The sequence below is a fragment of the Petromyzon marinus genome, chromosome 79 (genome assembly GCF_048934315.1).
Source record: "Petromyzon marinus isolate PM22_M1 ecotype Great Lakes invasive population chromosome 79, UKy_Petmar_22M1.pri1.0, whole genome shotgun sequence".
Lineage (NCBI taxonomy): Eukaryota > Metazoa > Chordata > Hyperoartia > Petromyzontiformes > Petromyzontidae > Petromyzon > Petromyzon marinus.
The window spans coordinates 14057417-14071558 of NC_133745.1; positions in this window are offsets into that span (position 1 = coordinate 14057417).

The following is a 14142-nucleotide window of genomic DNA, read 5'->3' on the forward strand; positions in this document are numbered from 1 at the left end:
TACAATGTGATAAAAGTATTGATGGATAAGGTGTTATGTTATCAGGTGATTTTATATATTCAATCTTGATTTGACATTTTCTTGACTGTGTATATTCATGCGAGTGTAAAAAGCGAGTTTGAATGAGTGAACGTGGATGTCTGCATCTGTACAAAGATGTGTGAGTATGCATTTGTGTTGGGTTTATGTGCACGTTTATGTTTGCATGCATGTGGGTATTAATTTTTGTTTGCATGTGCATGTCTGAATATTAATGTGGTGATCTTTGCTTGAACAGAGGATAATTGGGGAGTTAAAAGACTTCAGCGGGGTGAAGCGTCTTCAGGAGAAGGACCTTGGGACAATGAAACGCCTCCTGGTAGAGGAGCGCCTCTTTGAGGTGCAGCGCCTGGCCAGGGAAAAGTGCCGCACAGAGGAGCATTGCTTCAGAGACCATCTCCTCAAGAAGCGACTCGTTATAGTGCAGTGCTTCGCGGAGGAGAAGCGACTTCGTGAGATGAAGCATCTTGAGGAGAAGCGTCTGGAGGAGGATGAGAAGTACCTTGAGGAGGAGCAGTGCCCCGTCAGGACCGCTGCCATCACCACCACTGCCAGCAACGCTGCAACCACCACCAGCGCTGCCACCCCCGCCATCACTGCCACCACTGACACGACTGCCACCACCGCCACCGTCACCGTCACCGCCACCACCGCGGCAACCACCACCTCTGCCACCACCACAACTTACTCCACTGCCAGCGCCACCACCACTGCTGCCACCGCCACCACCGACACCTTTGACGCTACCGCAACCACCTCCACCAACTCCACCACGTCCACCGCCATCATCACCACCGACCGCCCTGCCGCTAACGCCACCACCACTGCCACCACCATGGCAACCACCACCTCTGCCGCTACCAACGCAACCAACACCACCACTACCGCCACCACCACCACCACCGCCACTGACATCACCAGCACTGCCACCTCAGCCAACACCACCACCACCGACACCACTGCCACCACTTCTGCCACCTCCGAGGACGAGGAGGTTGAGGAGGATGAGGAGAGAATTGAGAAAACAGAGAAGGGGGATACGATGGTGGTGGAGGATGAAGATGAAATGGAGGACGAGACAAAGGAGCAGGAGATGGAAGAGGTGCAGGTGGTGGAGGTGGTGATGCAGGGAAAGAAGAGGAAGCGAGGGGGCCTCGCTCGCGTTGCAAGAGCGATCACCTCACTCCTCCGCCGCGTGCTGCTTTGTGGTAGCATGTCAACCACTCAGTAGGGGTGATGGTGGTGGTCGTGGATTGGTGCCAACCATGACCACTATCACCATACTACCCACCCACCCTGTGATACATGCCACACCCACCCACCCCGTGATACATGAAACACACTTACCACACGGTTCCCCAGAGAAACGTTGCCAGTGGGACCACAGCTGTTGAAGTGGAGAACGATTGCTACCAAGACACCACGCACACCACACACACACGGGACTAGCCCAAAAGCATAGCCGGCCCCACTCTGGGCCCCTTCCATGCTGGTTTTTATCCAGGCAGTCCTCATGGGATGACCTTGCTATGGTTTCCAGGACATGGAAGGGGCAGAAAAGCCAGGGTGAGAGAGCTGGAGGGGTCTGGATCGGCCAATGGACGACACCTGCCACATGGCAAGCCCCAGGGCCACCCTGCAAATAATACGGTTAAATACCATTGTTCTTATTGGTACTATAAACTCTTTGAAATAAACCCATGATGACAAAAAATATATTTGAATTGCTTGCAAGTGCTGCCTGAGTTGGTTAAATGTGCCTTGGCTCAGGTGTGCGGTTTTCCAGCTGTGTGTGGAGGTACAAGGACAAATATAGAATGATCGCCGTTTTGAGAGATGGTCCTTCTTTAGAGCACATACAAATGTCGGTGGGAAAAGATATTCAGGTGATTCGCCTCCTTCACAACACTGCCACTCTACTCCACTGCCCCACTGATCCACTGCTCCACTGCCCCACTGTCCCACTGTCCCACTGCTCAATTGATCCATTGCCCCTCTGCCCAACTGTCCCTTTGCTCCACTACTCCACTGCCCTACTACCCATTTGGCCCACTGCTCTTCTGCTCCGCTGTCCCACTGCCCATCTGCTCAATTGCCCTACTGCTCAACTACTCCAATGCTCCACTGCCCTTCTACTCCACTGCCCCTCTACCTCCCTGCTCCACTGCCCATCTGTTCCCCTTCTGTAACAGCAGTTGAAACAAACGTTTGAGTTTCTTAACCCCCCCTGCCTCTGTCCACCAATCAGTAGAAATGGGTAAGCCACAATCGAGCAGCAAGGTGCATGTGGTGTGTTAAAGTGTGGGTACTCCATCTTCTAAAATATCTGCTCAGTGTGGAAGAGTAGAACAAAACATCGTGTAAAGGGGCTCTCTAGAACTCGGTCTTGTAGAAATTATTCCTGCAACCAGAGGTATGATAAAGCAATTGCGAAATTGGGTCAACACTCCACAATTCAAATTGTTTTGGCAGAGTATTCAAAGAATGCTGCTGCTCACGATACAGGTTTGCTACTTATGTATTTAACATGGGGGGTGTTTAGAGGCGGCCCAGTGACCGAGAGGTCAGAGCACTGAAGTGGGACCACGGAGTAACTGGGTCTGAATCCAGGCACCCGCCTGTGATCAAAGTGGGTTGTCAAGTCTAGCGAGTTCATGATCTCAGCCTGGTCGTCAATGACTGCGAAACATAAACCATCACATGGCAGTAATGTGGTTCTCTACTTAATTTGCGTGAGGAGGCCCTCGTAAAACCATGTTTTTACAAGAAGGTCTGCATTGTGCACATAGAATCGCCCCTTGGATACGGAGAATCGGAGCGACCGCCCAGGTCCGCGGGCATTGGGGGGGCCCTGCGCTTCAATGTCACGGGGGTGTCAGATGTAATACTTGCGGTGGAATTTGAACGCGTCGGAGGCCCACATGCTGGGATTTTCCCCTGGCCTAGCACCCTTATGGACGGTCCTGTGTGTACATTGTTCAAAGTCTCGCACAGGCTTTTGCCAAACTCAATTATGGCAATAATAATAAAACGAATTACAGGACTGTGAAGGACATGGCATGTGAGCCCTGTAGCTCTCCCAAGTGCTTGTGGGTTGAACAGCGTGTTGTTCAGCAGGAATTCAGTGTTTTTGAAGAGAGGTGAGACAGTGAGACCCAGGTTAGTGTGGGTAGAGTGGTGAGTGTGACAGTAAGACAGACCCAAGTGAGTGAGTGTAGGAAGACAAATGAGTGAGAGAGTGAAACAGACTCTGGTGAGTGTGTGTGGGTAGAGGTGAGTGTGACATTGAGACAGACCAATGTAAGTGTCTGTGGAATGTGGTGTTAAAGTAAGACAAACCCAGGTGAGTGTGGTAGAGAGGTGAGTGTAACAGTGAGACAGACCCAGGTGGGTGAGTGTGACTAGTGATGTGAGTGTGACAGTGAGACAGACCTACGTCAGTGCGTGTGGATGAGGTGAGTATGACAGTGAGACATACCCAGATGAGTGAGTGTACGAATAGAGGTGAGTGTGACAGTGAGACAGACCAAGGTGAGCCCGGTTGTCCTTGACAGCACAAAGAAGTAAGAACATTGTTACGACCAACGTTACAGGAGGGAGGATCCTGCTCTTTATTACGTGGATGAGAGGGCACTTGAAATGTACTCAGAAGTAGCTCCGTGATTACAGCTTCAGTGGGCCATTCTCTAACACAAGGCTTGCAATCTTCTGCTCGAGACACGAATGATTCGTTGTTTCCACGGCAGGATGGCAACATCCAACCGAGGTTAAGATTTGGGTAAAATTAGAAAATGCAGGTTTACTAATAAAATACGTTGCAGTTTGGTTACCAAAGCAGTGGGTTGTCGGCATGTAGCATGGAGGTAGGGTAGATGTGAAGTTTAACGTCATTGAGTAAAAACTCAGAGTGAGTGTACATCTACTGTCGTTATGATCCACGTCTAGCGATACACGCAGAGACACGAGGAGCAGGAGGTACTCTATTTATTATAGCCTTCACAGGGTACAAGGGGTCACTACACTTTCAGTCAAGAGAGCTAACAGACTGCCTGTCTGACACCGCCGAGAAAATGCAGATGGTGACGATGACTCCAGCAGTCCGACGAGATTCCACTCCAAGCAACAGCCCCAAACCTTTGCCCGGGGTCCCCTTTTATCCTCCTAGCGTGGCCTCGCTAGGAGGATAATGGAAATCAAATTATAACATTTTTGACATGTTTTTCTGGATGTTTTTGTTGTTATTCTGCCTCTCACTGTTCAAATAAACCTACCATTAAAATTATATTCTGTTCATTTCTTTGTCAGTGGGCAAATGTACAAAATCAGCAGGGGATCAAATATTTTTTTCCCTCACTGTACTTGATATGTACAGGACCGGACAACATCACCTTAACAAATTCATATGCCACAGATTGCACATTAGATAAGAGCACAATTATTTGTTTTGTCATAGTTTTGAATGTCTCAACTGGGACCGAAAAAGTTAAACAAAGTTAATGTAATAAACAGTGCTTGTTAATATTTGTCTGTTGTTTAAAAGAAATAAGTTTCTGTTCCCAAAACTTATTTTCAATAAATTGTACCATAGATGTACACTTGAATAGTGTGCTGATCTTTAAAGGTGTATTGAATATTTTTTTACATACTGCGACTCATAATCCTGCTGTTATGGAGTGACTCATACAGCCAGCTATGGCTGCAAAGTTTGGTCGTACATGTTATGTATATATCGTTAATTGTTAAATTTGAATCACAGTTCCTATGATCACTATTACATTGTTTTTATAGCTTTATTTTGGTGATTTTGAAAACGTTTTGGTTTAGCCATGTTTGTTTTTTGTAGTACAGAGTTAGCCTGATAACTTTAATCTAAATTGTCTTATGATTGTTATTATTCGACTTGCATCCCACCGGGATTTTTGCACACAGTGTTGATATACGGTGCTTTTCTGGAAGACTTTGCTGTCTTTTCCTGGATTTTTCTGTTGCGTGTAGTCGCTTTAAGATATTCCTTGATCATGTTTTTGTTTGTTGCGGTTGCACCCGAGTCAAGAGCAACATAGCTCACAGGGTTATACCAAATAAATGAATCTGAAAAACTTAAATGAATTTCTGCTTGCATGTCTGTATATTCATGTGATTATCTTTGCTTGAACAGAGGATAATTGGGGAGTTGAAGGATCTCAGCGGGGTGAAGCATCTCCAGGAGGAGAAGGACCATGCGACAGAGAAACGCCACATGGTAGAGGAGCACCTCTTTGAGGTGCAGCGCCTTGCCAGGGTGAAGCGCCGCACAGAGGAGAACTGCTTCAGAGACTATTTCCTCAAGAAGCGCCTCGTTAAAGTGAAGTGCTTCACGGAAGAGAAGCGTCTGGTGGAGGAGAAGTGTCTCGCCAACGTGAAGAGCGTCGAGGAGGAGAAGCGCCTCATGGAGGAAGAGCGGTGCCTCGCCAGGACTACTACCATCACCACCACCAACGCTGCCACCTCCGCCCCACCACCGCTGGCGCCACCGCCATTACCGCTGCCGCCACCGCCACCTCCGCTGCCACCATCACCACCATTGCCACCGCCACCACGGCCATCACCTCCAGCACCTCCGCTGCCACCACCGATGCCACCGACGCCACCTCGGAGGTTGAGGAGCATGAAGAGAGAATGGAGAAAACAGAAGAGGGGGAGAAGATGGTGGTGGAGGATTAAGAGGAGGTGGAGGAGGATGAGACAAAGGAGGAGATGGAGGTGGTGATGCAGGGAATGAAGAGGAAGCGAGAGGGCCTCGCTCGTGAGGCGAGAGCGGTCACCTCACTCCTCCGCCGCATGCTGCTTTGTGGTGGCATGTCCACCACTCAGTAGGGGTGATGGAGGTCGTGGATCGGTGCCTACCATGACCACTATCACGATACTATCCACCCACCCCGTGATACATGTCACACCCACACACACACCACCTGGGTCCCCGGAGAGACCGCGCCACTGGAACCACAGCTGTGGAATGAAGCTGAGCAGCAGATGCCAGGACTACAGTGGAGAACGATTGCTACGAAGACACCGCACACCACACACAAACGGGACTAGCCCAAAAGCATAGCCGGTCCCACCCTGGGCCCCTTCCATGCTGATTTTCATCCAGGCAGTCCTCATAGGATGACCTTGCCATGGTTTCCAGGACATGGAAGGGGCAGCTGACCCAGGGTGAGAGAGCTGGAGGGGTCTGGTATGGACAATGGACGACACCTGCCACGTGGCAAGCCCCAGGGCCACCCTGTAAAGAAAAAGGTTCAATACCATTCTGTTAAATTTCGATTTAAAGCTATCTTGGCTGCAAGGATTCATCTTCTTTGGTTCTTTTGGTAAAGTAGCGTAGAATGAGAATAAAATAATACATTGATCAAATAAAATAACACAATAAAATTCTCACGACGTTTCGGCCACAACACAAGCGGCCTTCATCAGGTGAAGGGACGAGACTGTCTGGAGGAAAGCGCTGGAGTGAACACAGCCAAGCTCAGACCGCGACCTTTAAGCTGTGTGAGAAGAAACAGAGCGCCTTGACAAACGAATTAGCATAAAATTTAGCATTGAAAGAGCTGAGTGATTAGCTTGTGACTGGTCACAGAAATGGCTATGTTAAAGTCAAAGCCTACACATCCACAGAGGCACCTAGTACAAATCAAACAGGATAATTTAGCATTGAAATTGCTGAGTGATTAGCTTGTGTCTGGTCACAGAAATGGCTATGTTAAAGTCAAAGCTTGCAAGCAGAAATATCCCTGTGAAACTCGCACAGACAGACACACACACACGCAGATGCGCACACAAACAGGCACACAGGCGCACACAGACACTACTGCTACTAACTACTACTCAGTACTACCACTGCTGCTACCACTAAGCGTAAAACATTCCCATCGTGATTGTGACTCTGACTGGCCGTTGCGGCGCTGCTGCTGCTGCTTCTTAGATACCCCAGGAGCAGCTCCAATGCCGCTTCGGGGTGCGAGAGAAGATTGGCGAGGGAGGGCAGGGAGTGGTGCTGCGGTGCGTGGACCACAATATGGGATTCCTGGTGGCTGTCAAGATGCTGGCACTGCCCATCCAGTAGGTTGGGGCAGGGGTGATGGGGTTGGTGGTGGTGGTGGTGTGGGTGGGTGCTGGTGGTCTTAACACAGCGGCCATGGTCATAATTATAAATGAATACAATAATAGATAATAAATGCAAGTAAATACAACATGGTTACAAAATAATGAGTATAATAGTAAACAACAATGATAATAACCTCTGCAAAACTATCTCTAACTATAAACTGAAACTATCTCACTAAAAAATTAACCGTCGTAAAACTACTATGAACTAGAGACCCACAGAGACCCACAGACTTGCTGTGTGCACACAGCCCTACCAAAATGGAGATGCAGAGGATGGAGTTGAAGGTGATCACGGAGCTGCAGGGGGAGGGCAGTGCTGAGCTGCACGGCGTCATCCGCGTCCTGCACTCGTTCCACTTCCGCGGACACAACTGTCTCGTGCTGGAGCTGTTGAAGTACGCATCATCACCATTGTTATTATTGTCATCATTATCATCATTATCACCATCGTCATCATTATCGTCATTATCACTATCGTCATTAAAATTGATTAACACAGAAGTGTTGTGTTCTTTCGTGACATTTATGCATAAGAACTGTATTCTGTGCTGAGATCTGAACTTGGAGACCTGGCTGAACACACTACCACATACTCAGTAAATGTTAAAGCGGGAATAATTGTATTATACTGATCGATAGTACAAAGTTAAACAACACAGCCGAGTTTAATCTGACATGCTCAAGTACCTGCATAACTGCATATGATTAATTGCATTATCCCGATTGAAAACCGACCCTCGTCAACGAGGCGGGGCCTAATTATCATAACGGCTCGCAGTAGCATAATCACACATACACTAGCATAAATTAATACGATTATCTCTCGCATTCGCATAGTTTATGCGCATAAATTACAGCAAATTAACATTTTTTCGGATAATTATGCAAATTTCAAATTTGATTTAATTTTTATTATTTTCATCAAATTTTCATAACCTACATATACAACAGACCGCAACCTCACCCCAACCGTGACGCGTGTCGGAGAGCCCTCATGTCGTTGTTGTTGACTCCGTAGTACAGGTTTTGTTTGGGTTAGATCGCGTGAATATATAAATGTTGTGTTGTTATACCTCGCCACCACCCGACACGGCCATCACCACACAGAGACCCATAGACATCGTCACCACACAGAGACCCACAGACTCACCACACTGTCAACCACAGACTCAGCCCCTTTACCGTATTCACCTGATTAAGAGACTCAGTTTTTTTATGTTCTTGTTACAACAAAGTATGGTTTGCGTCCTATAATCCGGTAGTAGGATAGATCGGATTGATTTAACTCACCCGTTTTGGGGTGCGTCTTACTTTACCCACTAAGCTATTCATTGTTGTTATGTTTGTGTTATATTTTAAATACAAAATGTTTACATTTGTGGGACCTCTTTGGCCCAGAATTACAATTACAGAATAAGGGATATGGTGTTACCACCTCGTGGAAATAGAAAAACTTCATCAGCAAAAAAGGAAAAGGAGGAGGGAGACACAGGGAGGAGGGAGACGGGGGAAGGAGGGAAACACGGGGAGCAGGAAGGAGACCGGGGGAGGAGGGAGACACAGGGAGGTGGAGGGAGACAGGGGGAGGAGGAGGAGGAGGGAAATGAGGGGGAGGAAGAGAAGGAGGTGCTGCAGCTGCTGACCTTCTTGACAGCGAATCTGATCGCCGGTTTCATGGCTCACCTAGCGACACAGACGGAGTGGCTGCAGTTGCAGGAGCAGCTGCAGAAGGTGCAGAAGGTTCAGCAGCTGCAGGAGGTTCAGCCAGCACAGCTGGTGCAGGAGGTGGTCAACTGCCTGGCAGACCTGTTCCTCGTGCGGTTCAGAGACTCCGTTCTGGACTTGGTGAGCCACACGGAGGAGCGGGTGGTGCACCGAGGGCTCCTCCGGCTGCTCGTGGACGTGGCCTGGGAGGTCCTCCGCGATGGCTCCGCGAGCTGGGGCCGCGTGGTGGTCCTGGTGGTGCTCTGCTCGCTCCTCCCTCGCGAAGAGGCTGGTGGACTGCTTACGTCTGAGCGACGCGGAGAAGACGGTGGCCGTGACGGACGCGGTGGCCGCCCTGCTGGTGAACGCGTGCGGGGCCTGGCTCGTTGAGCAGGGAGGCTGGGAGGGCTTCAGGCGAGAATTCGGGCTGGGGTCGCCCACCTAGGAGAGCGGCCGCGGATGCCGAGCTCCGACGATTGGCGACGGTGGAGACAAAAAGAGAGGAGAGAGCGAAAACGTCGCAGTTGGGAAAAGAAGAAACAATCCGTACGGAGGAGACGGCGCGACCTCACCCTCACCCCAACCGCGACGCGCGTCGGAGAGCCCTCATGTCATTGTTGTTGACTCCGTAGTACAGGTCTTGTTTGGGTTAGATCTCGTGAATCTCATAATGTTGTGTTGTTAAACCCGCCACCACCCGACACGGCCATCATCACACAGAGACCCAGAGAGATCGTCACCACACAAAGACCCACAGACTCACCACACTGATACAACAAAGTTTGGTTTGCATCCTATAATCCGGTAATAGGAGAGATCGGATTTATTAAGCTCACCCGTTTTGGGGTGCGTCTTACTTTACCCACTAAGCCATTCATCATTGTTGTTATGTTTGTGTTATATTTTAAATACAACACGTTTACGTTTATGGGACCTCTTTGGCCCAGAATTAAAAAGACAAAATAAGGACACACTGCAAGCCTCGCAGAGTGCTCTGCTACTGTGGAAGAGGCGTGTGGTAGCATTCCACCTGCCACGGCCCCTGGGGGAGGTGTTGTATCTAGGCCCCTTTTCCATCTTAATATTAACAAGTAATTTTACAATACATATAGATACATATTTCTATTGTTTCTTTTAATTTTAATAATGAATAAAAACACCAAACCAGGCTCAGCATGGCATGTGGGGGTCATATTTACCTTGACCCACTAACACGATTTTGACGTTCAGAGCCCTCCCAGGGTCAGAGGGAGCAGATAGAGAGCAGAGCGCAGTGGATTGCAAAGAGCTGACGTAAACACAAAGCCAGGGTCACTGGGAGGTTGCGTTAGCCTAGATCTAGTTAAGTCAAAAAAGCTAATTGGTGCTGCATTACTATTAAAGCAACTTAAAGTCGGAATTTAACGACAGGGTAGGCTAAAGTTATTGATCTTCACACCCACTTCAATTGAACCCTGCCACAAGCTACGTCAATGTAACCATCACCCGTCTATTAATTTAATATGAAATGTATTTCCATATTTTAATAATGTCTATACGACTTGACCCGAAGCCTATAACAATCAGGTTTTCCTAAGTCAACATAAATGCTCTAGCCTCCACCCATACGCAAATAATAAGCAGGGTTAAAGTAAGAGTAGAGAGGAAAAGAAATGCAAGCGCACAGCAAAACTGCAACGTAAGCAAAGGGCGATGTTAAACCCAGGGTCGGAGAGAAAGGGAAATCCCGGCCGTCTTTGTATCCCTGCAGCGCGGGGTAGGAGTGTGTATACGCTTGGGGAAACACGAGTCAAACACCACAACGAGAAGCTGACTCAGACCTTGGATTAATACAGAATCATAACTATGGAACTCTGATGAAATGAAATGTTAACTTAAAACTTTTTAACCATTTCTTTGTGCGTCGGTGAAAGTCGGAGGGAATATCACCCCTCCCTCCAGGTTGTGCACCCAGACAGAGAGGCGCCTTCGAGACAATTTATAACATTTGATTGTTTTACTTGTGGGTTTTATGGTAGGAGTATGACAACGGAATATACCGTGGGTGATCTACACAAGGACACACACTGACACATGTACGGACACACACACACGGACGCAGATACATACGGACAAATCCTTACACAGCAAAAATCGAAAGAAACCTCGCCTTGTGGGCAGGATCCGAGTGAAGGGATTTTTGGGCATAAAAAGAGGATCCTGAGCATTGAAACCTCAGTAAGACTTGGGGGGGGGGGGTCGGCTCACCAGAGTTCGACCGGGGGGTCGACTCTCGGTAGACAGTTCGACTCGGAGGAGCAACTCGGAAGAGTTCGACCCGGGGGGGGTCGGCTCACCAGAGTTCGACCGGGGGGGGTCGACTCTCGGGAGACAGTTCGACTCGGAGGGGTCGGAACTCGGGGAGTTCTACCAGGGGGGTCGGAACTCGGGGAGTTCGAATCGGAGGAGGTCGGAACGCGGGGAGTTCGACCAGTGGGCCGGCTCAGGAGCAGTTCCAATCGGGAACGAGAGCAACAGGTCGCCAGCCGGCGAGCTGCAGAGCAGGGGGCGGCGAGCAGAAGCCAAAGTGGCCCCGTCGCTACCCACTGACGTTGGCAAGACTCGCAAGGTAGTGAGGCGTCACCTAGTGTGATTTCCAAGAGCTGAAAGACAGAGTATTGCTGAAAGATTATTCTACATTGAGTCCAGCTGCAGAGCGACCGACGCACCAAGCAAGAGCTTCTGCAAACCAGAGCAAGAGCACGTGCGACTTGAGTCATCCAGCAGTGGAGAAAAACCTGCTTTCAGCAAACCAGCAACGAGCACGTTCGAGTTCTCCACCCAGAGAGAGGGAGCGTGCCAATGCAGCTCATCCAACAGCGGAGAGAAACTGCTGTCAGCGAACCAGCACGAGCGTGATCGCGCAGCTCATCCAGCAGTGGAGAGAGGTGTCCACTGAGCAGAACTGAGAGCGATCAAGCAACTCTCCCCCGTGGACAGAGGCTGGCTGCTGCGTGGAGGAGGGCGGCGATTCGTATGATGCACTCCCACACACCTCACCGCTCTAAAGGGAGCGAGGTTACTTCTCCTACAAGCGATGCCAACTTCAGCATATGGCAACGCAAATAATTAATTCCAAACACTGACTATTCAAAACAATTCATATCACTCAAACATACACAGGTCCTTAACCAGAAGCAAACACTCAAGTCCGTGAACCATCTGGCTGTGGAAGCATCGATCGTGTGATAACAGTCCGTCATTTATAAGTATATTCATAATTTCCCTCTTTAATATTTTGTTTTGGACTGTACTTCTAATCGCATAAGTTACCAACCGATCTATCAATACGAATTAACCCTTGGCACCTTCGCCACGGAGCTACGGTCCCGGGGAGGAATCGTGCTAAACCGATTTTCTGATCATACATTCTTATTCACGAATTAATTAATTAATCTCCCGTGAGATAACACGTTCCGCCGCATACCCTCACACTAAGCCATTTCGGTAATCTTATAGTCTGTCCGGTGGATCTGTTGTTACATTTATGCCTTTGGAAATAATAACTGTTTGATTGTCTTTTTATATGAATACCGTTGCATGTTAATCAGTCGCCTGTGATAATGTGCTGACCATTTCAAGCATAATGATCGTTCATATTATAATGTATAAGCTTTTGTGTAACATAGCATTTGCATGTTCTGACTCTCTCTCTCACTAACAGCAATCGCTTTATGCGGGGTCCATGTGTTATCAAAGTGAAATCGTACAGTCGTTGATGATACTGTCTTGATACCGTGTGGATACCGTGTTGAAGTTCCGAGATTGAGAGTCACATACATATTATAGTTAAGGTTTAATTAGAAAATAAATTGATTAATACAGAAGTGGTTGTGTGATTCTTTCCTGAAGTTTTTGCATAAGATCTGTATCCTGCGACGAGATATGAACTCGGGAACCTAAACTATAAACACACCAATCCACACTCATTAAACTAATGCGAACGATGTGAACATGGGACCTAAAATATGAACACTCGGGGAGTGTTAAAGCGAGAATCATTGTATTATGCTGATCAATAATACGAAGTTAGACAACGAGGCCGAATTGACACTAGCGTGACGGCACACGATTGATTGCGTTATCCTGATTGATAACCCCACCTCGTCAACGAGACGGGGCCTGATTATCATAAAGGCTATCATTAACACAACCACACCCACTCGTATAAATTAATACGATTACCTCTCTAATTAGCATAGTTACACGCATAAGTACACAAATTAGCATAATTTCGGATTAATTATGCAAATTTCGAATTTCATTTAATTTTAATTATTTTTCATCAATTTTCACACACCCACATATACAACAAATTGGGGGCTCGTATCCGGGATCTCTCGCAGACAGTTTATGCTTAAATTAAGGAACGAATCACTGTTGTATTAATCAAGGTATTGTGAACTAACATTGCCCTGTGACTGTAAACGGTGTAAACAAACAAAAAAACGCACTCTGAAGGAAAATACCAGAGTAGCAGTGGATAACAAAGACAGTGGGGGTAAGATTATTTGCTCGAGTTGAACCAACACATCCTGTGATACGAATGTTTTTATATGTACTCTGAAGTGGAATTCCAGAGTAACTCACGCCACACATAAGAGATTAGAGTTAAGATACACTCTTAGGTCTATTAACTACACTACGTAATAGAGATGGCACATGACCCGCAACGTTCTGAGGGTGACATCCCAACGCATAACACTGATACAGAATGGACCTCCCAGGAGGAGATAGAATCTATGGAAAAACAATATCGTGAATTTGTGTTAAAACGTACTGGACGGACTGCTAGACAGCAGACAGAGCAGAGAGACGTATGGGAGGGGATACATATAGAAGATGTTAAGGCACATAGGAGGAAACTACTTAAGGATGTGATGAAATGTAGCAAAGCCAAACGTGACGTAAAAATTGCAGAAATAGCAAGGTTAGACTCGTATCTCCTCACACAGACATACAGAGAAAGATTATGGACTGGGGAAAAATTTGACAGGGAAAGGAAGGAGAAACTGTCCCTAATAGAGGAGGTTGAGCGTCTGCACGCCCTCGTGAGAGAAAAAGAGTCGGCGCTGAATGCACCAGCGAAACCCCCAGATGTTGATACACATAACACATACGGGAGTAACAGTTTACCACACTCCGAGCCACGCGGACGTAAACCAGAGACAGGTCACACAGGAGGTGTGGCTACCAATCAAAGTGGTTTTG